General features: G+C 46.7%; 1 protein-coding gene across 4 annotated transcripts in view; it reads left to right on the top strand.

Annotated features, from left to right (window-relative positions):
* GPR45 (G protein-coupled receptor 45) overlaps positions 1 to 24,528 on the top strand; it is a 78,365-nt gene that overhangs the window by 28,886 nt on the left and 24,951 nt on the right. The window contains exons 3-4 of one of the 4 annotated variants that reach the window (XR_012132372.1): positions 18,958 to 19,015; positions 19,593 to 19,838. The exons of the other annotated variants lie outside the window; for them this stretch is intronic. The gene's annotated coding sequence lies outside the window, so the exon portion shown is untranslated. Of the gene's footprint in view, positions 1 to 18,957; positions 19,016 to 19,592; positions 19,839 to 24,528 lie in introns of those variants that run through there. 4 annotated transcript variants of the gene reach the window in all.

Raw genomic sequence — 24,528 nt, 5'->3', positions numbered from 1 at the left:
GGAACGCTGGTCTCAGGATTCATGACTGTCATTAGGAAGCCATAGGTATTTGATCAAGGAAGGACCCCAACAGACCCAGGATTTAGGAGGGTGAATGTCCTTTGTGGGATCCACTGGAGAGGCGTGAGGCTGAAAGTGGATCATTTAGGAACTCTTAGAATGACCTAAAAGAATTTGCAGGGAAAGTAGCCATAGAACTGAGCAAGTGATCAGGTAGGACTGAAGCGGCAGAGTGTGGAGTCAAAGATGACTCAAGGCAACACGTGTGTGTGCCCGAGAAACTGAAGATGCCATTTATAGAAAAGATAAAAAGGACAGATCTCTGGTAGGGTGGGTGAATATGCGGCTAGGTGGAGAGGAGGAGAAAGAGCTTGGTTTGAGACATTTTAATATGCGGTGCCAAAAGTCATCCAGGCGGCCCTGGGACAGAGGGTGGTGACAGGCCCAGGCGAGGTATCAGAGCTCAGGATTTAAATCCAGATTCTGTCACTGACCTTGAACAAATACATACCACCTCTGCACTTCAGTGTCCTCAAAATAAAATAGAAATAATAAGAGGACACATAAGGAGGATTGTATGAATACATGTAAACATGCACATATCAAATGCTTGACATATTTGATATGTTTGATTTTCCTATTACAAGGAATGATAGTATGTTAGGGTAACAGTCATTTGGAAATACAAGCCAGAAGCTACAATTGTAGGTTAGAAATAAAACTTTGGGGATCCTTGCAACAAGGTGGGAGTGTGCAAGATCCCCAGGGAAGAAGCTGGAGAGGGTAAGCACACTTGGGGGCCATGCACGTGTGGAGAGGCCTCCCCAACCAACCCCACTGTCCCCGGGCGCCTGTGGTACATGCACCATAGATATTGCCTTCCCAGCACTTACCAACCTTATCATTCCCCATTAGTTAGCTGATTATTCCCTTACAGGTCCATTTCCCACTAAAACCTCTTTTGGGCAGGCCCCTGGGAAATTCCCCAGCACAGAGTAGGTGCTCCATAGTTATGTGTTGTTTGAAGGAATTGGGTGGGGAAGGAAAACCTGCTCTGGGGCAGAAGTCTGCAAATATTTGTGTTGCCAGGGAGGAGCACTTGATGAGAAGAAAATGCTAGGAGGCAGTGGAAGGGATGGGGTAGGGTCAACCTTGCCGTGGCTTCCTGCGGTTTACAGCAGCCACGCTCTACCCTTAGGCTTATTAAATGACAAAACGGTTTTCCTGAGACTGAAGCTTGGAAATGTGGTCGGCCAAGCAGATCTAACCACATAAGCAAGTGAAAAATAAACAGCCAATGCCTGGAATGGCTAATCAGAATGCAAAAAATACATAGGTGGCTCTCCTCGAGGCCAGCTAGCCACCTTCCAGGTGCATGTCCATGAAGCCTCCCGGGACGTCCAGAAACTCTGAGCACTTATCTCTCTGCAAGGGACTGCCAAGTGTTTTATGAACACAGCAAACGGTTCTCAGGGCAGAGAAATGGCCTGTCTTCCAAGAAGGAAGAAGTCACAGTTGGGCCACGTGGTGTCTTCCTCCAAATAATTCATCCTTATCAAGACAAACACAGACCCTCCAGTGTGACTCTCCAGTGTGACCATGTGGAAGCCCCCAGGCTTATGGAGGGAGAGCAGGCAGGGCCCTTCCAGACCATCCACGCCAACCTCATGGCCTCATCTAATGATGAGAAACCAAGGCCTTGAAGGGAGCCAGCAGATCAGAGAGTGGTTTTTTCCTGAGCACCTACTATGTGCCTGGCACTGTGACAGCTGCTCCCCAGTATGTCCTTCATTTAAACCTCTTAAGTATTTTCTGTAGCTTGTTGGAAACATTGATATGAATGTCTTCCTCTGTGAGGACAACTAACTTACCCAAGCCCCAAGTTGATGGTAGAGATTTGACCCAAAGCCTAGGTCCATAGGTCACCCAGGAGGGTGAGGGTATGCTGTGGGGACAGCCCATAGAGTCCGTGAGGGTTACTTAATATGTGTTCATACTCAATACATATTAATTACTTAATAATATTACTTAATAATATGCCCCATACTGGCCATGGGCTGAACCAGGGCTCTTTGTATCACCTTCACGCAGGGGTGAGTGAGGAATCCAGATGGAGGGAGGCTCCCTGCCACAGACAAGAGGGGCGGAGGCCTATAGTGACCCACACCACCCTTAAAATTAGCCCAGAAGGGTATGCCTCCCAGTTCACTGGCCAACAAAGTCATTTGCTACATGCAACCTTAAGGGAACAGAGAAGGCAACCGTGTGGAGTGGCTGGAGACCCACAGAAATATCTGGAGGGCTGCACTGACAGCCACCAGCCACACATGTCCCCTGCCGATCCCCAGAGAAGCACTGAGAGGCTCCCTGGATGGCAAAGGCTCCCTACTCCTTCCCTGCGCACCCCACTTTCTGCATTCCCAGGCTGTCTTTCTCTATGTGGCGGAAAAGAAGCAACTCTTTATTCTTTCTTCTATGGCAATTTATATCAATATACATATCTTGGCAAACATTTACAGACCCCAGACCTGAAAGAGGATATGCAGAAAGAACTAAACTTATAAGCTATAAGGTACAATAAAATAGTGTCTGGTTTACCCAGATTCTTGATATTAATGCTTATTTTCTGGATGATATATGATGGTGGAAAGATACTCCCTCCTAGCCTATTTCTTTTTTTTGCCTCCAAACTGCCTGCAAAACTTTTACATTAGTTTAAAATTAAGGGAGTAGACGGACTTCCCAAATAGCATTTTGTAAATCTGTGTGTGTGAGTGTGTGTATGTGTATTATGGAAACATTTTAAACATACACCAAAGTAAAAAGAATAGTATTGTGGTTGTTTAAAAACATATCTGCAAGTCACCCAATGTGCCTGTCATCAAGAGGCAGAGTCTGTGTCCCTCTCCCTGTGCACCTGGGTGGGCCTCTGGGACTGCCTCACCCGAGGAATGTGATGGAGATAATGCTGCGCGCCCCGAGCTTGCCAAAAAAGGCAATACAGTCTGCCTGGTGCTCTGCTGGGACTTCCAACTTGGGAGCCCTGGGCTAACATAAAAGATCCTAGGAGCTGATGTTGGCGAGAGAAAAATATGTTTTCCCTCTACCCATCATAGGCTTATTGGGAGATCCTGTAAATCAGAATGACAGAAGATTAATAAGAGAAAAACAGAAGTTTATTAATATGCAGCACACATACATACAGGAGAACTCAATGATGAGGAGCTCAAAGGGGTGGTTAGAACTTGGACTTACATAGCATCTTAGTAACAGACAATAAATTTGTAGGGAAGGGGCAAGACAAAGGAAGAGGACTTTGAGCTTCTAGGGGCAGCAAATTGTTGGAAAGCAAATATATGGGGAAAGTACTAGGTGGTAAGAGCTCATTTTGGCAGTTGGTTCCTCTGGTGCCATCTTTGAACTAATCAGGGTCTAGAGTTGTCTCTGGTGATTCACCTCTGACCTTCCTGATAGGGAGGGGAGGAGAAACACCTTTAAAAGTTTATATCCTGATTTAGGCCAATAGGAGGAGGGCAGAGGGCTTTTCTGGTATCTGCTTTTTCTCAATTGCCTTTAGTTCAAAATTATCTTTATGCTGAAGTGGCATATTTGGGGGCACATATTTTGCTACTCTTCATTGTCATACTAGATAATCTTAGACAAATAGACACACACAGAAAGAGAGAGCGAGAGAGAGACAGAGAGTCCAGGGAGCCCCAGCTGTTGGCATCTTCCCAGCCCAGGTAGCAGGCATGTGCATGAGTGGACCTTAAGCTTCCAGCCCAGCCACCTCTGACAATTGCAATCCCATGAGAGACAGAAAATGAGAACCATCTTAGCTGAGCTCAGTCAACCCCTAGCACCTGAAAGATAATGATAAAATGACTCTTGTTTTATGCCTCTAAGTCTGGGGGTGATGTGTTACACAGCAGTAGGTAACCAGAACACAGATAGCAAACCCCATGTGTGCATCACCCAGCTTGAACAATGATCAACTCATGACCAGTCTTGTTCCATCTAAATCCCCACTGAATTGTCCCATCTCCAGTTATTTTGAAGCAAATCCCATGTGTCCCATCATATCATTTCATTCTAATATGCCAATATTTATCTAACAAATTTAAGACTCTAAATATATACTTAACCACAATACCATGTTGTGGGTTGAAATGTGCTTGAAAAAGCTATGTCAGCGTCCTATCCCCTCCACCTGTGAATGTGATCTTCTTTAGAAACAAGGTCTTTATGAATAAAATCAAGTTAAGATGAGGTCACACTGGATTAGGGTGGGGCCAATCCAATGACTGCTGCTCTTATAAGAGGAGAGAAATTTGGACACAAAGACACATGACGTGAAGGGAGAATGCCATGGGATGGTGGAGGCAAAGATTAGAGCAATGCACCTATAAGTCAAGAAATGTGAGAGAGTCACCAACAAGTGCCAAAAGCTGGAAGAGGCAGGGAAAAGATTCTCCCTCAGCCTCCAGAAGGACCCAGCCCTGCTGACTCCTTGATTTCAGGCTTCTAGCCTCCAGAGCTGAGAGGGACTGCATTTTGGTCATTTTGAGACACCCGGTTTGTGGGAACTTGTGAGGGCAGCCCTAAGAAGTGAAGACACCATCCAAGAAGCATTGTATTTTTTGCCATCTGAACTTTTTCTATTAAGGTATCATTGATATACACTCTTATGAAGGTTTCACAAGAAAAACAATGTGGTTATTACATTCATCCTTATTATCGAGTTCCCCCCCATACCCCATTGCAGTCACTGTCCATCAGTGTAGTAAGATGCCACAGAGTCCCCATTTGTCTTCGCTGAGCTACACTGCCTTCCTCGTGACCTCACACACACCATGTGCACCAATCATGATTCCCTAAAATCCCCTTCTCCCTCCCTCCCCATCTGCCCTCCCACACCCCTCCCCTTTGGTAACCACTAGTCCCTTCTTGGAGTCTGTGAGTCTGCTGCTGTTTTGTTCCTTCAGTTTTGCTTCATTGTTATACTCCACAAATGAGGGAAATCATTTGGTATTTGCCTTTCTCTGCCTGACTTATTTCACTGAGCATAATACCCTCTAGCTCCATACATATTGTTGCAAATAGTAGGATTTGTTTCTTTCTTATGGCTGAATAGTATTCCATTGTGTATATGTACCACATCTTTTTTATCCATTCATCTACTGATGGACACTGAGGTAGAAGCATTGTATTATAAATTAAAAAGTAGGCATGTTCTTTTCCTCTCATGTACAAATTCTTGTCCTGCCCGAGATTTTTAATTCTTCTAATCATATATGGAATTATTTTGTGCCTCATAAAAATATAAGACCCTAAACATTATTGGGTCTATCACTGTTCCTCCTCCCTCACATCATAAACAGTTGTTGCCCGGACCCAGTCAAGAGAACTCAGGCACTGTGGGAGTTCAAGGGCCAGGAAGCTGTGGTGGGGGGAGAGCAGGTGAGCTCTGGCCCCAGATAAACCAGGTCCTTCTCATGCTGCACCATTTTAGCTGGTGCCTGTGGCTTTGGCCAGGAGGGCAGGGTGGGCAAGGGGCTTCTCCTGCCTAAGTTTTGTTCACTCAGTTGCACAAGAAGATTAACCCTTTATATTCCAAGGTACTATAGTGGGAATAAATGGAGTGGTTTGTGAGAATGCTGGTCCAGCACCTGGCACTTTGAAGATTGTTTCCACTTTGAGTAACCAAAGTTGGAAGAGAACCTGGGCTGCTGAATCTCTTGGTCTCCTCAAAGTGTTGCAACAGATGCCAAGTCCATGCGCAGAAAGCATGAGATGGTCCTGTCTTCTCTAAGTCCAGGAATAAAGTGCATTGGCTTGAGAAGCTGCCCTTGACAGGTTAAGGGCAGAATAAGTAGGGCCTGAAGTGGTGTGGTTTTAGGGGAATTAGGAGGATTCTAAAAAAGTCCTAAAATTCTACTTTAGGAATGATATTCCTTTTATCCTGAGCTCTGCACTTGTATCTTCCAAAATATAAGTGGAAACTCAGTAAGTCCCCACAACCCCAGAGAGAATTAACTCAGTAGAATGCGTCCCTCTAAGACTGGAAGGCCTAGGATGGTGTAAGGGCACCACAGGAGCAGGGAAAAGGGGTCATTTCAGATGATGTGTCCCCGAAGCCTTCCTGTCCTCTGAGGTGTGCTGGGCTCAGGTGAAGGGCAAACTAATGCAGTGGCTGCAGATGGGATCTGGTGATCCTGCGCTTCTCAGCTGTGAGTGTGGCTCTCTCTCCCTGCTCTTCTGCTGCAGCTGCATGACCCCTGCAAGACCCTCCTCCTCCCTGACCTCGTGTTCCTCACATGTTCAGCCAAGGTGTCAGGCTAGACAGGGTGGAGACACTTTCAGGCCTGAAGGCCTGTGGCATCACCAACTAGAGCTCTAACTGGGCTTGTACAGCTGACCTGTTACTTATGTGCTTGGCTTCAAGGAAGAGGAAACTGAGCCAATGGTCACTTCAGCCCAAAGGCATTGTTTAAGCCCTGAAACCAAAGGTTCACACCCCAGGGCTACACTGGTAGCTATTTGTGTCCCCAGGATGTCCTATCCCCGTGTTCCTCAGGGAGGGTTTAGTTTTCCAGGCTTGTGTAGCCTCAAGGGCACAGAATGGCTTTGCCTCCCCCCACCCACTTCCCACCTTGGCATTCAAACAGGAGTGCAAATCTTTCCCACAAGCACTCAGCTGGCTCCCCTTCATGGCCTTAGCCAGGACTGGGTCATGTGTCCCAGGGCCCAGCCCACTTACCCAGATGCCCAGACACGGCTGGAGCAGATCCAAGTTCTGTCGGTAGGAGAAGAGGAGAGGTGCGTGCTGGGGAGGCCCCGGCTGGCCCGTCGGCCCCACTCCTCCAGGGCAGTCCTCAGTCAGAGTCTCGGCACTCATGGCACCATAACTGCGAGAGCTGAAACTAGTTTTAGGATAATCTGCTCTACAAAGCCACTTCTGGGTGGCCAAATGTGAGCTTGCCTCTGTGTGGCTGCCTCCCCAGACCAGGGACACCTCAGGGCAGCCGGTTCTGGCAGAGTGGGGGCAGGAGGGTGCTCGGGAAAGTCCTCACCAGGACTCCAAGGGGTCTGGTGGCAGCTGGTGCTTGTGCTTCTCCACAGGGGAGCAGGACAGAGGGATGGCAGCCGTGTCTGCATAGAAACCTCTCAGGCCTGCACACCAGATGCCCCCCAGAAAGCACCGCTGTGGCCCCTCCACCCCTGGCTAGCTGCAGACAGCAACTAGGTCCTCTCTGAGGCCTCAGTGGTCTCGATTTCCCAGTCAGACAGTCTCCCCATCCCTAGCTGGTGTTGGCTCCAAAACATAGGCAGCAAGTGAGAAGTCAAGGTGAGACAGAGAAAGTAAAGGCAATGTGCTTCACAGCCTCTGTTAGGAGATGATGGATAATGGAAGTGGGAGGGATTAAAATAATCCATTTAAAAAATTGTCAAGTTAGAGCAGAGGGATGCGCACAAGGCAGCATGCCGTGGGGACCAAATGTGGGGTTAGGAGACCCATATCCTGGGCTCTGACATTTAATACTTGTGTGATTTGGGACAAGTTCCCTAATTTTCCTGAGCCTCAGTTTTCTCTTCTGTAAAATGGACCTAACAATACCTTTTACATTGGGCTATCATGAGTTTTAAAGAAAATGTGATACACTAATGTAACAGTTTCTACCCTGAGAATCAGTGTGACATAGCAGAAGGAACACACGCTTTGGGGCAAGAGTGCACCTAAGTCCCATCCTGCTCCATGGCTTCCCCTCCCTGTGACCTCTTCCCCTCTCCAGTGTGGACCTGGCACATAGTAAGTCCCTAATAAGCGGTACCTGTTGTTGCTATTATTATTATTGCCAAATTTTGCATTGAGATGTAGTCAGTTCCTTAACCTGATCTTTGGCATCACTTTCACCACTGCACAACAAAGTGCCTGGCACATAATTGATACTCCACAAGTGTTTGCAAATGAACAAATGAATGAATGAATGAATGAACAATGGCTGGTGCTCAGTGAGAGGAAATGCTTGAAAGCCCGATCAAGGGCTTTGCTGTGGGAGGCTCTCAGTAAATGGCCTCCCCCTTCCCTGGCCCTTTCGGGCACACCCACCCAGGCCTGGGCCTCTGGGCCCGCAGTCCACCAAGTCGGCTGATTCTCTCCAGACTGTGAGAGGGCTAAAAGTCCCACTAGACATGCTCTGCAAAGACCCTAGCTTGGTTTCTCATGGTTGCTGTGACAAATTACCACAAATTTGGTGGCTTACAACACCACAATGTATTAACTCACCATTGCGGAGGCCCGAAGTCCAACACGGTGTCCCTGGCTGAGGTCATGTAAGCAGGGCTGTGCTCGTCCTCCAGCTCTCGGGCAAAATCTGTTTCCTTGCCTTTCCAGCTTCTGCATTCTTTGGCTCCTGGCCCCTTCATCCCTCTTCAAAGCCAGCAATGGCCAGTGGACTCCTTTTCATGCCGAGTCACTCTGATGCTGACTCCTCCCATGTGAACGTCCTTGTTATCACACTGAACCCACCAGATAATCCAGGATAACCTCCCGATCTCAAGGTCAGCTGGTTAAACCTCAGTCCTCTGCAACCTTAGTCCCCTTAGCTATGTACTCCAGCACAGTCACAGGTTCCCCAGATTAAGTCACGGCATCAGTGCAGGGCCATTACTCTGCTTAACATAGATCACTTCCCAGGGATCTGCCTTTCAAATCCATTGATGGTGCTCAGAGGGTTTTTGTGAAAAACAGCATGAAATAGTGAGTCATAAGACATACATATGTGTTCATTCAGATGAGCAAATATATATTTCCCAGTTGTATGTGGTCTGCACTTTTCCTGGAAATGTTGCAGTCTTACAGGTGAAATGGGTGTCTGTCATGTTAATGAGAGACTTTTGGACCCCACCCAAGGGCAGAGGGAAGTTGAATCAGCCAATGGCCAATAGTTTAGTCAACCATGACTATGCAATGAAGCCCTCACAAAACCCTGAGAAGAGCTTATTGCCCTCTGCTCTCCTGGGTCCTGCTTGTCTGTGGGAGAGCTTCTCTGCTGGGGGAACCAGACTGCCTCCACGTGCCACTGAGCCAGGCCCCCAGCTCCAGGAGATAGAAGTTCCTTTATTTGGGACCTTGCCCTGTGTCTCTCTTCATATGGCTGTTAACTTGTATCCTTCGTGGTATCCTTTATTAAACTGGTAAATGTTTAATCAGTGAGCCGCTCTAGCAAAATAATCAAACCTGAGGGGGAGGTCGCGGGAACCTCCGATTTGTAGACAGTAGGTCAGGAGCACAGTAGCTGCCTGGGGCTTGTGACAGGCATCTGGAGTTGGGGGAGGATGGCCGTCTTGTAGGATGGATTCCTTAACCTGGGAATCTGGTGCTGTGTCTGGGAAGATAGCATCAGAATTGAGTTGAGTTCTCAAATACCCTACTGGTGTTTAAGAATTCTTGGTGTTATGTGTGTGGGAAGACCCCTTCTCCTCCACAGACATTGCAGTCGACTGGGTCTGGAATTCTAGAAGGAGTTTTAAGCACACCCTCACAAATAGCAACTCCACAGTTATGGTTCTTGGAATTTTCTTAGCTGTATGTCTGTGGATCTTTAATTTAAACAGTAGGATTCAGACTGTTAACCTATAGGTGCTAGGAATTTCCAAGGGAAAGGTCTATTGTTAGCATTCAGCTATTCACTTAGCCATGCATTTATTCAATAACTCATTTATTCAAGATACTTACCATACACCTGTTATAAACCAGGCCCTATTGTAGGTCATGGGCTGAAGCATGAACTGCACAGATGAGGCCCCTGTTTTTGTGAAGCTTACACACTAATGCTGAAGAAAAATGATACATGAATAAAATAGTAGCACTTAAAATGATTTGGGGAGCGCTAAGTGTTATAAGGAAAGCAGAGAGATGAGTGACCAGGGGATGGTCAGGAACATCCTCCCCAAAGGGATGACTTTTCAGTGAAGACCTAACTGATGAGGCCAATATAGGAAGTTTCAAGTTCTAGACAGAGGTTACTGGCAGTACAAAAGCCCTGGGGCAGAGGCCAGCGTGGCCTGAGGAACCGGAAGAAGGCTGTGGGGAGAGGAGCAGAGAGCAGCCGCCTGGGGTCCAGGTAGGACATGATGGGAATGGCAGTGGACTCAGACAGAGGGTGCTTCTGGGCGTGCTGGAGAGGCAGAGCTGACGATAGGAATGAACTGGGTATGTGGAGGGGCCAGGGGAGAGAGTAGAGGACTGTACCCCTGATGTGTGGATGGGGTACTGAGACAGCAAGTCTGGGAACCCTGAGGTTTGCTGATGTTGTTTTGCTCACGGCCTGGGAAGGATTTGGCACCAAGAGGCCAGCTTCAAGCAAGATAGAGCTGTGTTTAGGTACCCGAGTTGGCTGTGGGGTAGGAAGTTGGGCTCGGGCTTCAGGGAACGGTTTGGGTCGGAGGTCCCATCTGCTCAAGGACGGTGTTTAGAGCCAAGGCCTGGGGTCTTCCCCAAGGGAGGCTCTAGTGACCGAATGAGAGGCTGCGCCAGCTCCCATCACTGCATCCCTGCAGCCCAGGCTCTGAGACGGGCAGTCTTCTTCCCTCTGCCCCTCTGCCCTGGCCCCTGCCCTCTCCCCTCCCCTCTGCCAACACCCACTCCAGGCCTCCAGGCACAGAAGCACTTGCTTCTGGCACAAAATTTAGGGTGGTGCCCAAAACACCAACACAAATATTATTTTAGTGCAAATTTTTTTAAAAACCAAGATTAATGTAAAAGAATCCAAGATGAGCAAAATATCAAAATGTTTAAGATGGAATCTTAACAGTGCTGAGCCACATAGAGCCTGAGGCAAGAGGAAAATTCATTCTGATCCTGCCTGTAGTTAGAAAGTGGGGTGCCCCACTCCGCTCTCCAGAGCCCGGCCTCCATGCCCTCCCACATCTTCCGGGGCTCCATGGGCTCTCACCTCACGCATCGGAAACAACTGTTGTGTTTTTTAAAAAACACAGGTGCCTGGACCTACCCCAAGGCCAGTGCAAACAGAATGCGGAGGGTGCAGCCTGAGCATCTGTGTTTAGATTTCCCATTGATTCTATTGTGCTGAGGGACTGGGTATCTCTGGGACGCCAGCCTGGTGGTTGATTCCCTGGAAAGCCAGCCACCCTTCCTCTGGCAGTTCTCTTGAAGCAGAGGGAAAAGGAAGCAAGTAATTACACTTTTCTTTTTTTCTGCACAGACACTGGAGAAAAGCCAAAATGCTAAGAATCTTCCTGCCAATCTGAGATTTACCGGTTCCTGGAGAGCTTCCTTGCAGGCAGCCAGCCGCCTGGCTCCTGGCTCTTGCAGCTGCAACCTGGGCAGCCCTGAGCCCTGCTTCCTAGTGGCAGGTCATTGAGCATCACTGGGCTGCAGCGTCCCCTTCTCTCCCAGAGACGGTTCACCTCCTAGCAAGGTGTTTGTGAGAAACAAACTCAACGCAAACGCCTTTCACAGCGCCAGGCAGCTTTTGCTACGATTATTATTCAACATTTTGTAACAGTGATACTGGGGATGACTGTGTGCATTCCTGAAGGTGCATTTGTTAAATGCCTTTGAGTAGGTTTGTTGTGTCCTCCTCAGGAAAACTGTGTTCATTTAGTCCCCAGTAAACATTTATTATTCACAGACTTCCAGTCAGGCACTATTCTAGCACTAGGGAGGGATGGTGGGAACAAAAGAACAAGCCCCTCCCTTCATAGTGCCTGTAGGGAGACAGAATAAGTAGTAACCTCATTATATAGTGGTGTGTGCCGGGAAGAAAAATAAGTAGTGTAGAAGGCGAGAGCCTGGGAATGCTATTTCATCCAGGGGCTAAGGCACATGGCATCCAAGCAGAGCTGCGAATGAGGTCAGGGAGTGAACTGTAGCATAATTTGGAGAACATTCCAGGCAGGGAAACACAGTGCAAAGGCCAGGGGTAGAAACACTCTCGGCTGTTCCAGAAGCCATAGGGCCCTGTGGCTGCAGAGAGGTGAGGGATGCTGAGGACAGCAAGAAGCAAAGAGCTTCTTGGCTATGGATTTTTACTCTGGTGCAATGGGAAGCCTCGTGGTATAGCCTAGTGAATTGTGTGCATGAGGTGTTGCTGTAGAGGCCCCTGCTGAGGGGGCACAGGTCTCTGCCCAGCCATAGAAACCTTCTAGCCACCCCCTTTTCATCATCCCTCCAACCCTAGAAGGCATATTGTCTCTGAGAATACTTGCCTGGCATTGGAGGCACAGGACGGGCTTGCTGCTGTAGAAAGAGTTGTTCAGAAGTAGCTCTGGGTGCCCTAGGCCAGGTCACCTCCACAGGCACCCATGAGCCCCACAGGGCTTTGCTGAAGCTGCCGCCGACATTCTCCTTTCTCCCTGCTGCCCTTTTTACATCAGTCAGGTGAGCTGCTGGTGGGAGAGTTTAGCTTTCCCATTTTCTCTTTAAAAAAGACAGAAAGAGCAAAGGAATTAGTTGGAAGCAGAATTCCTAAACCAGAGGATTACTGAAATGCTCACCCCAGTATTCAAGGTGCTCACTTCAGTGGGCAGGCTGCCCCTCTTCCCTGTCTGTGATCCTGGTTTGACAGCACTTGAACCCCACACTGTGGCTAGGGCCTTGTGTCCTCTGGGGCTTCTCCTCGCCTGAGGTAGCTGCTCACTTTTCTGGTACCTGGTGGTCTGCCCCTGGGGAAGTGGGGTCAGAATCCATAGAAACTTACCACCACAGGAGCAGCGAGGAAGGCTGGAACTGGGCAGAGGCACACGAAAATATTCCACATAAACGAGCTTTTTGTGTCACCCCAAAATTCCTGTGTTGAAACCTCACCCTCAGGGTAGTGGTAGTGGAGGTGGGGCCTTCAGGAGGTGATCAGGTCATGAGGGGGGAGCCCTCAGGAATGAGATCAGTGCCCTTATAAAGAGACCCCAGAGCACTCTCTTCCTGACTCTCCACCACGTGAGGATTCAGGAGAAGTCTGCAAGCCAGCAGAGGACCCTCACCAGCACCAGCACAGTGTGGGGTTCAGTTGCTGCCACACCAGAACCACAGACAGAACCACACAAGCTGGCACCCTGACTTCAGTCTTCCAGCCTCCGGAACTGTGAGAAATAGATTTCAGTTGTATATAAGCTGCCCAGCAGCCTGCAGGGACCTAGACACATGCTCAGTGCATGGGGAACAGAGTGAACACAACTGGCAGAAGCCCCTGCCTTTGGGGTGCTTCTAGGAAGGAGGAGACTGCTCCCCAAGCTGAGCTCCTGCCCTGCCTTCCCTAGTAAAGATTCTGCTGACAGAGTGATCAGAGCAGCTCCAACAAAGGCTTTAGCTGAAGCTTTTCCCCACATCTTCACAAAGTCAGATCAGAAGCATCACGGTAGTAATAAAATACTCTCCAGCATTCATTCCACAGACACATGTTATGGGACTGCTGTATGCTGAGCCCTGGTATGTGCAGAAAGTACTGCTGTTCATTTGGCTTTAAAAAATGTTATCATGTGATCGGTATTGAATTTGCACTTATGTGGGACGTTCTGCCACAAGCAGAACGTTCTGCCGTAAGGGCCACAAGCGTAAGTAATTTACACCACCATCTGTATTCGTGCCTATTGAAATAACATTACAATTAAGGTAACTTAGCTCAAGAGGGTCAGTTCCTTTCTGCTCTGACACTGTTTGAATCTGAAGGAAGGGCTTGAAGAGAAACTACAGACTGAAATGAGAGGCTGGGTGATGTTTCTCCCCAGGAACACCTTTCACTGCACTTTGATCAGAGCTTGTAGTAAACTCCCGTCTCAGCAAAAGCATAGACAGCCTACACCTCGTGGCACAAGGGTGACTTGGAGACTTCTGCTCTAGTTGGGACTTTGCTTCATGATAAGGGTCTTCCCCTGAGGGTGTTAAGTGAGCCAGTGTAGGGACCAAGTCCCTTACACGTTTGCCACATCCCCTTTCTGGGAGCCCTTCACTGGGGGCTTTGTGCACAGTGAGCACTTAATGAATGCATGTACCCTGAATGTTACACATTTCTGTTTATTTGTTCTTACCAATCATAACAGAATTAGGCCTTTGAGGGAGCTTCTGGGAAAGTGACCATCCGTTCTTTGAAATGACATCAACCTCACACTTCTGTATCAGTAGTGTATTTCCTCTCTTCTCTTTCAGTCTTTTTTTCTGGTCCCAAATCTTCTTATTGGGGAAATCAGTCAGAGGCTATTTTTCATAACCTTTGTCATCCTGGTTGATTTAGCTATTATTGGATCATTTTTATTTCTTCCTGAGGTATTCAGATTTAATTACATGTTTTTCTCTGCCTTTAGTTCAGATATGCTAATTATGTGGTATTTTGTCTGTCTCAAGTTTATTATTAGACTTTTCAATGTCCCTGCATTTGTTAAATTGCAGAGATTTGTATTTTTAGATACAAATCTCTTTCCATTCATGGTGTCATTACTTAAGGAAAGTAAAATATATAGATATAGATACTTAATATTTCCAATTCCTGGTGTAAAATTCTACTTACTGAATTGAAGCTGGTTAATTCTGTTGCCATCCAGCTTATGAACACTACTTAAGTAGGGTCAACTTAGTACTAGAGCTTTTCCTTGTAATAAATGTGGAAAAACCAGAGGAACTAAGATACTGATGGCTTTTGGTGCCTTTGGTGTGCCTCCCTCTTTAGAACCTTGCTTTGCAGATGAGTATAAAGTTTCCATATGGATAAATGCAGGGCTGGTTTGGAACCTGTGCCTGCATTATCCCCCGTTCCTGGTGTAAGGAGGCAATGGGCCAACAGCTGTTGCTGTGACCCTTCCCTTTGGTGTCAAGGAAGCCCCACCCACTCAGATGTCCCTTCTATTTGGCCATTTCACAGTTTATTAGCAGCTGCCCCATAGAACAGGTAGGGGTTATGATTCTTACTTGACTCACTTGTTCAGGCACTCATGCGTCAGTCAACGGGTCCCTGCTGAAGGGTGGCTATTTTGGTACCAAGGAGAGAACTGTTACAGAACAACTAACATCCAGACCTTCATGGAAATGTATATTATAGTGGCATGAAAAGTACTTTTGATAAAATCAAATGAAAATGTGATGCATTAAGTGGTGTGAACAGCAGCACTGCTCCCCAATACTTTGCACCCTGCTTGCCTTAGACTTGTGCATCACACATTGCCATAGACGGTGCAGTTCCTCCAGCAGGAATTGGACCACATTTCCCTTGACTTTCGGCTTGGCTATATGACTCACTTTGGCCAGTGGCACATTTGTGGGCATGATGTAAGCAGGGACCAAAAATATGCTTGTGTGGTTTGGTCTGCTTCTTCTACTTCGGTGTTGCCACAAGAACATGCCGAGTAGTTTCTGGTCCCAGAATAATGAGATATTTGTGAAGCTGACTTGAACCCAACCTGCAGCCTGGGCACAAGCCCAGCAGACCTAAAGACTAAGCAGCCACTCAGCTGGGCCCAGCCTAGGCCAACCGATCCAGGAGCCTGCGTATCTTTGAGCGTGAGAATGAAGGCTTGCTCCTGGAAGTGACTGAGTGTGAGGGCTGATTTGTTACAAAGCACTATGACTGACAGACTGACTAATAGAAGTGGTGGTAAGCACTAAAAGGAAAATTCAGAGTAAAAGTAAGGACAGAAAGCACACCATGTAAGGAAAGACAGAAGGAGTCAGGACAACAGTGTAGGCTCTCTGGAAAGGGGCTGTTTGAGCAGGAGCTTGGAGCACTCACATTTGTTGCAGGGATCCTGTGCCAGATTCTGGGCTGTCTCACTTATTGGTCACACACACATTTCATGTGGGAGGTACTGCTAATATTAGCATTTTTTAACATAAGGAAACTGAGGCACAGAGAGGCTTTTGTGACTTGCCCAAAGTTTCATATATCATAAGGGAGAAGACTGAGGCTGCATTCTGTTTCTACCCCAACTCGATACACTGTAATGCGGCTTTGGCACTAAACTCCTGCAGTTAGCACAGACCCCACATGTTAAAGGGCATGGTCCCAAACAAGACTGATCTGGTTTCAGATGCCAGCTGCACTCTGGGGGTGCATCGGCCACTGGCACAACTAACTGACCTGCTATAGATTCAGGGATTTCCATGACCCCCCTCAGGTTCAATAATTTGCTAGAATGCTCACAGAACTCAGAAAAGTGCCATACTTATGATTACAGTCTATTATAAAGGATGTAAGTGAGGAGGACCAGTCAAATAAAAGGACACACAGCAGTGAGTTCTGAGGGATGCCAAGCTTTCAAGCTCTCTCCCATGTAGTCAGAGCTCATCACCCTCTCGGCACGTCAGTGTGTCCACCACAGGAAGCGATGGTGTCCAGTTTCTATCAGGACTTCATTAGGCAGGCATGCTTGAATCATTGGCTGTATGATTGAACTCAGTCTTCAGCCAGTTTCCTCCCTGGATGTCGGACGACTGTCCCAACCCTTTATCACATGGGTCTTTCTGGTGACCAGCCCCATCCTGAAGCTACCTAGGAGCCCACCCTGAGTTGCCTCACTGGCACAACAAAGACACTCTTGTCAGAGAGTCCAGGAGGTTTAAAAGTCTGTCCCAGGAACATGTAAATGAAAAAAGTGGTAACCAAAACTCCTTGGGCAGATTAAGTGGCAGGAAAGTTGCAGCAAAAGAAACATTTTGTAAACTGGAAGAAAAACCTGAAGAAATCACCCAGAATGCACCACTGAGAGATGACAGAAAGGAAAGTAGGAAAGGTTAGGAGACCAGAGAATAAAGTGAGAACTCCTCTCAAATGTCTAACAAGGTGACAGTAAGAAGAAAGAAAAAATGAAAGAGAAGCAAAACTTCATGAAAAAATGGCTGCCAATTTCTAGAAATGATGGGAAAGCTAGCTTCCTCATCTTCAGGAAGCCTAACTAGTGTTAAGTAGGGTACTTAAGAAGACATCTACATCTGAACATCAAACATCTTAAAATCATCCAGACAGAGAGAGATAAAAAATAGATTATACACAAAGGAATTACAGTGAGACTAACACCTGATTTCTCAACTTACAATGAAGCAAAGAAATGGTGGAATGATAGCTTCAAAGTGTTAAGACTGCTGGCCTAGAATGGACTAGAATGAGGAAGAGAATGGCAATTGAAGTTGCCGAAATGAAATGTAAATGGGAATGAAAAAAATCCAGAAACTTGAAGATGCCACCAATTGGACTTGCAGGTAAAAGACTAGGTAAACCTTCAATCACAGTTCCATGCTGATGGCCTGAATTAGTATTGCCATTGTCAGAAATTGGAAACCAGGAAGGACAGATTTGAAGGAAATAAAGATAAACTGACAGATTTTGTTGTCATTACTATTGTTCTTCCTGATTATGATTGTAAAACAGATTTGGATAATGTATGAATGCTCATTTTTAATAAACTCTGTAATTTTCCTAGGGTGGAATATCTCATAATGTTTTTTCAAAAATAAAGTGACACATGTCCATAGAAGAAAATTAAGAAATTACCAAAATACACCAAAGAAAAATTACCCATTCATGACTAAAAGGTTAACTGTTGTTAAAATTTTGCGGTTTGGAATTTTGAACATCTCCTGTGTTTTGGTATCAGTAGAACATGCAGACAGGCAGTTCGAAGTACGGGGCAAGTATAGACGCTGATGAAATTTGATGTTTGGCTGAGCATTTGTTTAATCTTTGGTTGAGACATTTTCACTTCAAGCAGACAGGGAAAAAAGCAAGAAAAGACATCCTCAGCACTCTTCACCCATGCAGTGGGGCTACTGCAGAGAACCGGGAATCACAAGGCAAATGTTAGTCATGAGTGTATTAACCTTGTTTCCTTGGGAACCACTGGGTGAAGGGAGAATGCCGGTCACATTGAGCAGGCTGCTATGTGTAAGGCAATTAGTTCCAGGATTTGTCAGATGACAGTTCTATTTTTGAGCACTTTCTTATCAATTAGGAGAAAAATATCTGACATGCAGAGATTTCTCAGCAGTGGGGGCGGCAAGTTAGTTTATAAGCAACAGGAAGGCAAGTTCAAACTGCCTTGTACAAAGATCATTATAATTTGTTCCTCTCCGTGGAGGGCCTTGATAGATCAACTCAGAGTTAGGATACAAGCAAGGAGTGAAGAGGCTGATGTTCAGCTTGTGCTCCTCGGAATGAGAACAGCTTGTGACAGGCAGAGGCTCCATCCTCAGAGGCGGCACACTCAGTGTCTCAGCATTTTGCTCTGGAAATTAACAGTGGTGTGGATGTTGGAGTTGTTTTTTTATGTTAACCATGGGTTTGGGAATGCTTTGAGCAAGAATGACCCAAACAACCACAAGAACTGCAGCCATCGGAGAGCCAGGTGCTGGCGGCCGGAGTGCGCATGGCCTTCACATCAGTCAACCCATGAGCCCTGGGTGCAGGGTCACATGGTGACGGATGGGCATCGGGCTGAATATGGTAAAGGGAGGCAATGAAACTGCGAGGGTCTCATAAACACTCAGAAACCCAGAGCACCATTCATGTGTGTACCTTGTATGCTTTACTTTCTGTGTATTGTCATGTTTTGTTATCTTAAAAAACCTGTCTGGCTGGAGAGAAACTGCCCCTCCCAGGGCTAGCAGGTTGCTAGAGAGGGCAAAGGGCCAGCCAGGTGATGCTGGGGTTCTTGTTTGTGGAGCCAAAAAATAAACTTAGCAAACACCCAAGGTAGGAGAGTCAGGGAGAGGCTTTTGGAGAGATACAGTGAGAGGACAGAGCTTCTGGCTCATGCCAGGAGGGGACAAGAGAGTCCATGGTGGTGCGTTGTCTAGCACATTTATAGGCAGTTGAGAGACAAAGGGCTAGGGATGCAGACCTGCTAAATGGTCCCCAAATGTTTATCTTTGAAGAGACACTAAGTTTCTTATCAGTCTTTTGGATTATTTTGCAGAGTTAACACAAGAAATTTATTGCTCTAATTCTTTCCCAGAATAACGGCTTTTTGGTTTGGGAGCACATCAATCAAGACTGCCTGTCCTGCTCCCAAGGTGGGCTGGGTTATTGTCTGTTATGTTAAGAAACCTACTTTTCTTTTTGGGTTTTACAATGCAATCTTATCTTTAAGATGGAATCTTTCCTGTTTCTACTATGTTGTTTGTGCCTGGGCCTGCCTGCTATATTAAGTGCCCAGGTTATATATTACTTGATTAGGGCTGAGGGAGGAAAAGCAATTTCTGGGCAAAGTTAAAGAAGATAAGCCGGGCCTTTTAGCCAGCGGAAGTAACTTTTACAATAGCCTCATTTAATTGACACAGTGAAGACATGGGCTGTGCTGACTTATTTTAATATCTGGGGGATACTCAAACAGCCCAAGTTACTCCTGGCTTTTTAGTCTTAACTAATCTCACTGAAGAATGCTTATATTCCTAGTTTGATATTTTACTTTAGAGAATTAATGTGACTCTGACTTTGCTTAATTGTTTAATATGGAGTTTCCATAGGGGTCTTTTTCTAGAGGCCCTCACCCTACTCTGACTATACCCACGCTCCCTGTCTCACAGGCACAGCCCTTGATACGCAAACTAACCAGTCCAGGACCTGACCTCCTCTCTCTGTCCCATGCAGCCCAGCTGGCAGTATTCCTCTGCCTTCCACGGCCGTGGGCCAGGTACCAGGCAACTAGAGACCAGCCCTATGGCCCAAGCCTGCCAGTTATTCCTGCTAGCCAGTCCTGTGATGTGCGCCCAATCCTGCCTTCCTTCCTGGGAAACCCCAATAAAGGCGTGGCCAGCCCTTCTGCTCTCCCCTGTCGTCTGCCTCCCCACATGGCATGCCCTGCCTCCTGTCTCTGGGCCTGTGAGAATAATAAACTTTGTTTTCCTGAGCCTCTCCTCTGTGTCCTCTCATGGCTGCCCTTGGCTGCCCTGCTTATAAAGAGTACAAAACCCTGTGGATAGCAGCCATCATCCACAAACTTACCATGTACTTGTGCCATTTTAAGTTAAGAAAACAGAGGCTTAAAGAGCACACCTCTGCATAGTTAGCTAAGGGCAGAGCAGAATGTGAGCCTAGGTCTGTCTGCAGGCCACACTCATTGCCTTCCTCTCACTACTCAAAGCTGCAGGGGCTCCGACCAGCCGCTGGGGCTCCCCTGGGAGCTTGGTGGCAGTGTAGACCCTCAGGGCCCACCCCAGGCCCAGTGAATAGGATTCTGCTTAGTAACCAGATCCAGGCATCCTGAGAGAAGCTTGAGAGGGGCTGTTCTATTCCCATATAGCCCAGCACAATTTTGGGGAGACGTGTACCATAGGGCATCTCTGGGAGTGATATAAACAGAGCCCCAAATAAAGGCATGGCTGGACAGGGAGGGCCTGGGATTGTCAAGAAGGAAGCTGGTGCTGCGGGCCAGGATGGTCAGGGAAACCCACCCAAAGGAGGTAAGCCTGTAGGGAATAGTTAGGATTCAAATCCATTAGCACTTAGGGAAGTTTACAAAGCATCCCCCTCACAGGACCCACCTCCCTCTCACTAATCTCCACACACAGGGGCTGCCGAGGTCTCCCAACTGCCTCTGGCACCATGCTTACTTGGGGATCACCATTTTACCCCTGATCTGGTGACTGCCTTTACTGGAAAGCTGCATCAGGTTGTGAGGACAGCTCAGGGGACTGCCTCCCAGCCTCCATGGCACAGAGGGCATCCACATGGCAGTCTCAAATCCTGCTTGAAAGTAGCTGTGGTGAGGAGAGCCACCCATCTCTCTGTCCCTGGGTTTCCTTCAAAGCCACCTTGTAGCCAAAGTTGGAAAATGTCCTTCTCCAAGAGCACTTTCTATATTTAAACTCCAAGATGAAATAATATCTAAAGGAAACATATGTGTTTAGATACACACAATGGCTTAAGATTACCTGCTAAGATAAGGAATTTTTAAGCACATGATTCTCTGCACACATTGAAGAGTCCTGAGCTGCATTTTTTCATATGCCTACTTACAAGAGAGATAGAATGTACCATTATTAAAGACAACTAAACATTCAAAGGTCAAACCTAACACCTCAGCCCATTTCCATCGCACTGGTGGTCTGCCAGCTTACACAGGCTTCTCCGGTTCCCTCCCATAATCACCACCATTCCCACCCCCCACCAACCGACCCACCGGCCTTTCCAGACAACACCCAGTGCCAAAGATCCAGGCCTGCCATCAGCCTCATAGCGCTCACCAGCACCCACCGTTGTGTTCATATTTATTTGTTTCATGTATCTGTTTATTCTCTCTCTCTCTCCCTGATAGCTCCTTGAAAGCAAGGATTTTGATAATATTTTTCACCACTGAATCTCCAGCAGCTAAAATACTGCCTAGCACAACACATACCAGTTGAATAAGTAACTGTGTACATAACTAGGCTGATTCCAAGCTTCTCTGGCTCGTGCGGTGGGTGGATGGTGGGACCATTTGCAGAGGGGGCTGGGAGAGAGGGGCCCTTGTTCAGAGGGGATGAGCATGAATTTGGTTTGGGCGCGCTGAGTAAGGGAAGCCATTGAGAAATGCAGGAAGAGGTGATAACTAGAGTGGTGGAGATTCTGAAGTCAAGGGAGAGTGTCATTCTGCAGAACTGGGAGTGACTGAGGGCTCTCAATCTGTGCTAAGGGCCTCGGGGAGCCTCAGTGCTGCAGCCATCTTTGTAGGGGTCATTCTGGGCCTCACACTGAGGCTTAGAACTCAACCCCTCTAAGACTCTTGACCCTTTAGGTAAATTACAAACTAGAGCTTCAGGATTCAGCAAGGGATCAAAATGCATACGTTGAACTATTTTAAAACATCATGATGGCAAGTTAATGTCATTTCACATATAGACTTCAGAGACCATACCTAGGGCCCTGATTGAATAGTCATGTCTGCTGAGATCTCAGAGGGGAAGAGCAGAAAAAAATCCATGCCACAAGTTTGCCATCCTAGGCCTCAGCCTTGTTGGAGGTCCTCAGCCAAGGAATCGGGGGCATATCCCTGGCCCCTCTCCATCCTGGAAGCAAGAAAATCGAGCATTGGCATCTGGGAGCTTTTGGTTGCTTTTAATGAGCAATTTTTTGGCAGTGGCTCCAGGAAGTTCCCCGTAACTCAGAAAATAGCAAAGAGATTGTCTAGACCAATTTGTATTGACTTAGAAATGTGTGCTTCCCTAAGCAGAACTTGAGTTACTTCAATTCTGCCATGTGTATGTGACCAACTGGAATTTGTATTTGTGTTTAACATTTGGACAGTATAGTAGTGTGCAAACTGCAAGGTGTAATATTTTGGCTTCAAAAGTACAATATACATAGTCTTGAAATATACTGAATTTGAATAGCTATGCAATGGAAGTTTATTCTTTTTTTAAATTGTGAATTGTTTTAAAACTAGAAGATGAATCAAGGAAACAATGATTATTACTGAATATGATTGTGTGGTTAGAAGAGGATCTTAGGTGTGGAATATGCTAGAATTGCCTCTGTGTGGAGGTGGTGGCCAAGCAGCTTCATTGAAGTGGGGATGATCAGATAGGGAAGGCAAACAGCCATGCAAAAGACAGCAAGGAGATTTGCTGGATGGTGTCCTATTGCAGGGCAGGGCTGGCCTCAGGACCAAGGACAGATCAGCATGCCTGGGGGAAAGCTGAGTCCTGCACAGATTGCAGTTAGCAGGGTGGGTTTGAGGGACAGCCTGGGAGGGTCTATTCCCTTTGCTTCTGCTGACTGTTAAGTAGGAATCCAGATGCCCAGCACAGGGATGGGGAGGAAGTGGCAGGGACTTGAGGAGAGAGGAAAAGGATTCTAGGAAGAGGGAGGCTGAGAGGACCAGGAAAATGTGGTAGTGGGTCCCCTGGGGATCCAGTCATTCATTGACAGTGAAAGCAGATGTCCAGACACCCAGGCTGTAGTCCCAGTGCTTCCACCACTGTGCCTTGGGCAAGTTCCTGACCGGCTGAGCCTCAGTTTCCTCATCTGTTGGAGAGCAATTAGAACCTGATCATAACTCTTTTCCGGGGATCAAGTGAGGTTGGTAAAGCCACTACACAGGCTGTATTAGTTGACCCACATGAAGTTTGCTTACATTTTTCCCCCCCTTTAGGTGATGCACAAGTGGGCTGCTCAGATGATGGGGCCATAGAAAATTTAACTTTGATTTGTTGCTTCTGGAAGTGGGCTCCTCAGCCCCACCACCTTTCCCCAGACCCTCTGCGTTGATATAGAAATGTCAACGTGTACTCCCCACGGCCCACAAGAATGTCACCTATCCCTCCTTCCAAACAGACAAGCCCTTCAGTCCACTGCCTTGCCCAGCACCAGCTCACCTCATGGCTGGCCAGCAGCTGGGCCCTACTGCTGGGTGCCAAAATGTCATCCCAGCCCAGCTTCTCTGACCAGCCCACAATATGACATGGTAAATTCGGGAATGGGCTTGGGGTATGTTCTCATCCCAACTCAGCCTCTCGTTATTAACTGGATGACTTAGGGCACATTACTCAACCTTTCTAATGTGTGTCATTGGGCACAATACCCACCCTCTTGGCTTTAGTTACTTCCTCGAAAAACAGGATAACTAATTGCCGTACCTCAGCAGGACCCACTACAGTGATTCTGTGAAATCATGTATGCAAAGAACTTAATATGGCACCTGGCACACAGTGACCAGTAGAGGGTAGTAGGTTTCTTTTTTAATTAAAAAATTTTTGAATTTTAATTGTGGTAAAATCATACAGCATACAATTTACTATCTTAATCATTTTTAAGTATACAGTTAAATAGCACTGAGTACATTCACATTTTGTCAGCAGAGCTCTAGAACTCTTTTTGTCTCTCAAAACTGAAACTCTGTACCCAGTAAATAAAAACTGCTCACTTGCCCGTATCCCAACCTCTGGCAATCACCATTGTACTTTATGTTTCTTTGAGTTTTATTATCCTAGATACTTCATGTGGGTAAAATTGTAATATTTCCAGAATATCTCACCTGGCTTTAGTGCATCTGCATATCACTAGGTATTCCTCAGGGGTGTAGAAAGGTTTATCTCCATATCAGGGGGTAATTACCTGGGCAACTGAGGGCTTATCTAAACCTGAGAGGTTAGTGGGAGGTCCTTGCTTGCTTCTGCCCAAGTAGGGCAGATTTCAGTTTTAGAGGTATTTTGCCCCAGAATTCCCTCTCCCTGGAGTTATACTCCATACAAGTGGAATCACACAGTATTTGTCATACTGTGACTGTCTTAGTTCACTTAGCATAATGTCCTCCAGATTCATCCATGTTGTAGCACTTGTAAGGATTTCCTTCCTATTTAAGGCTGGATAATACTACACTGTATGTATAGACCTCATCTTGTTTATCCATTCATCCATCGACAGACAGTTGCATTGCTTCCATCTCTTGACTATTGTAAATAATACTGCAGTGAACATGGGTGTACAAATATCTTTTGAGAATACGCTTTCAATTCTTTTGGATATATACCCAGAAATAGGATTGCTAGATCATGTGGTAATTCTATTTTTAATTTTATGAAGAACCTTCATCCTGATTTCCAGTGGC

The sequence above is a fragment of the Manis javanica genome, chromosome 1, assembly GCF_040802235.1.
Source record: "Manis javanica isolate MJ-LG chromosome 1, MJ_LKY, whole genome shotgun sequence".
Classification (NCBI taxonomy): domain Eukaryota; kingdom Metazoa; phylum Chordata; class Mammalia; order Pholidota; family Manidae; genus Manis; species Manis javanica.
This window is presented reverse-complemented; position numbering and strand designations above follow the sequence as displayed.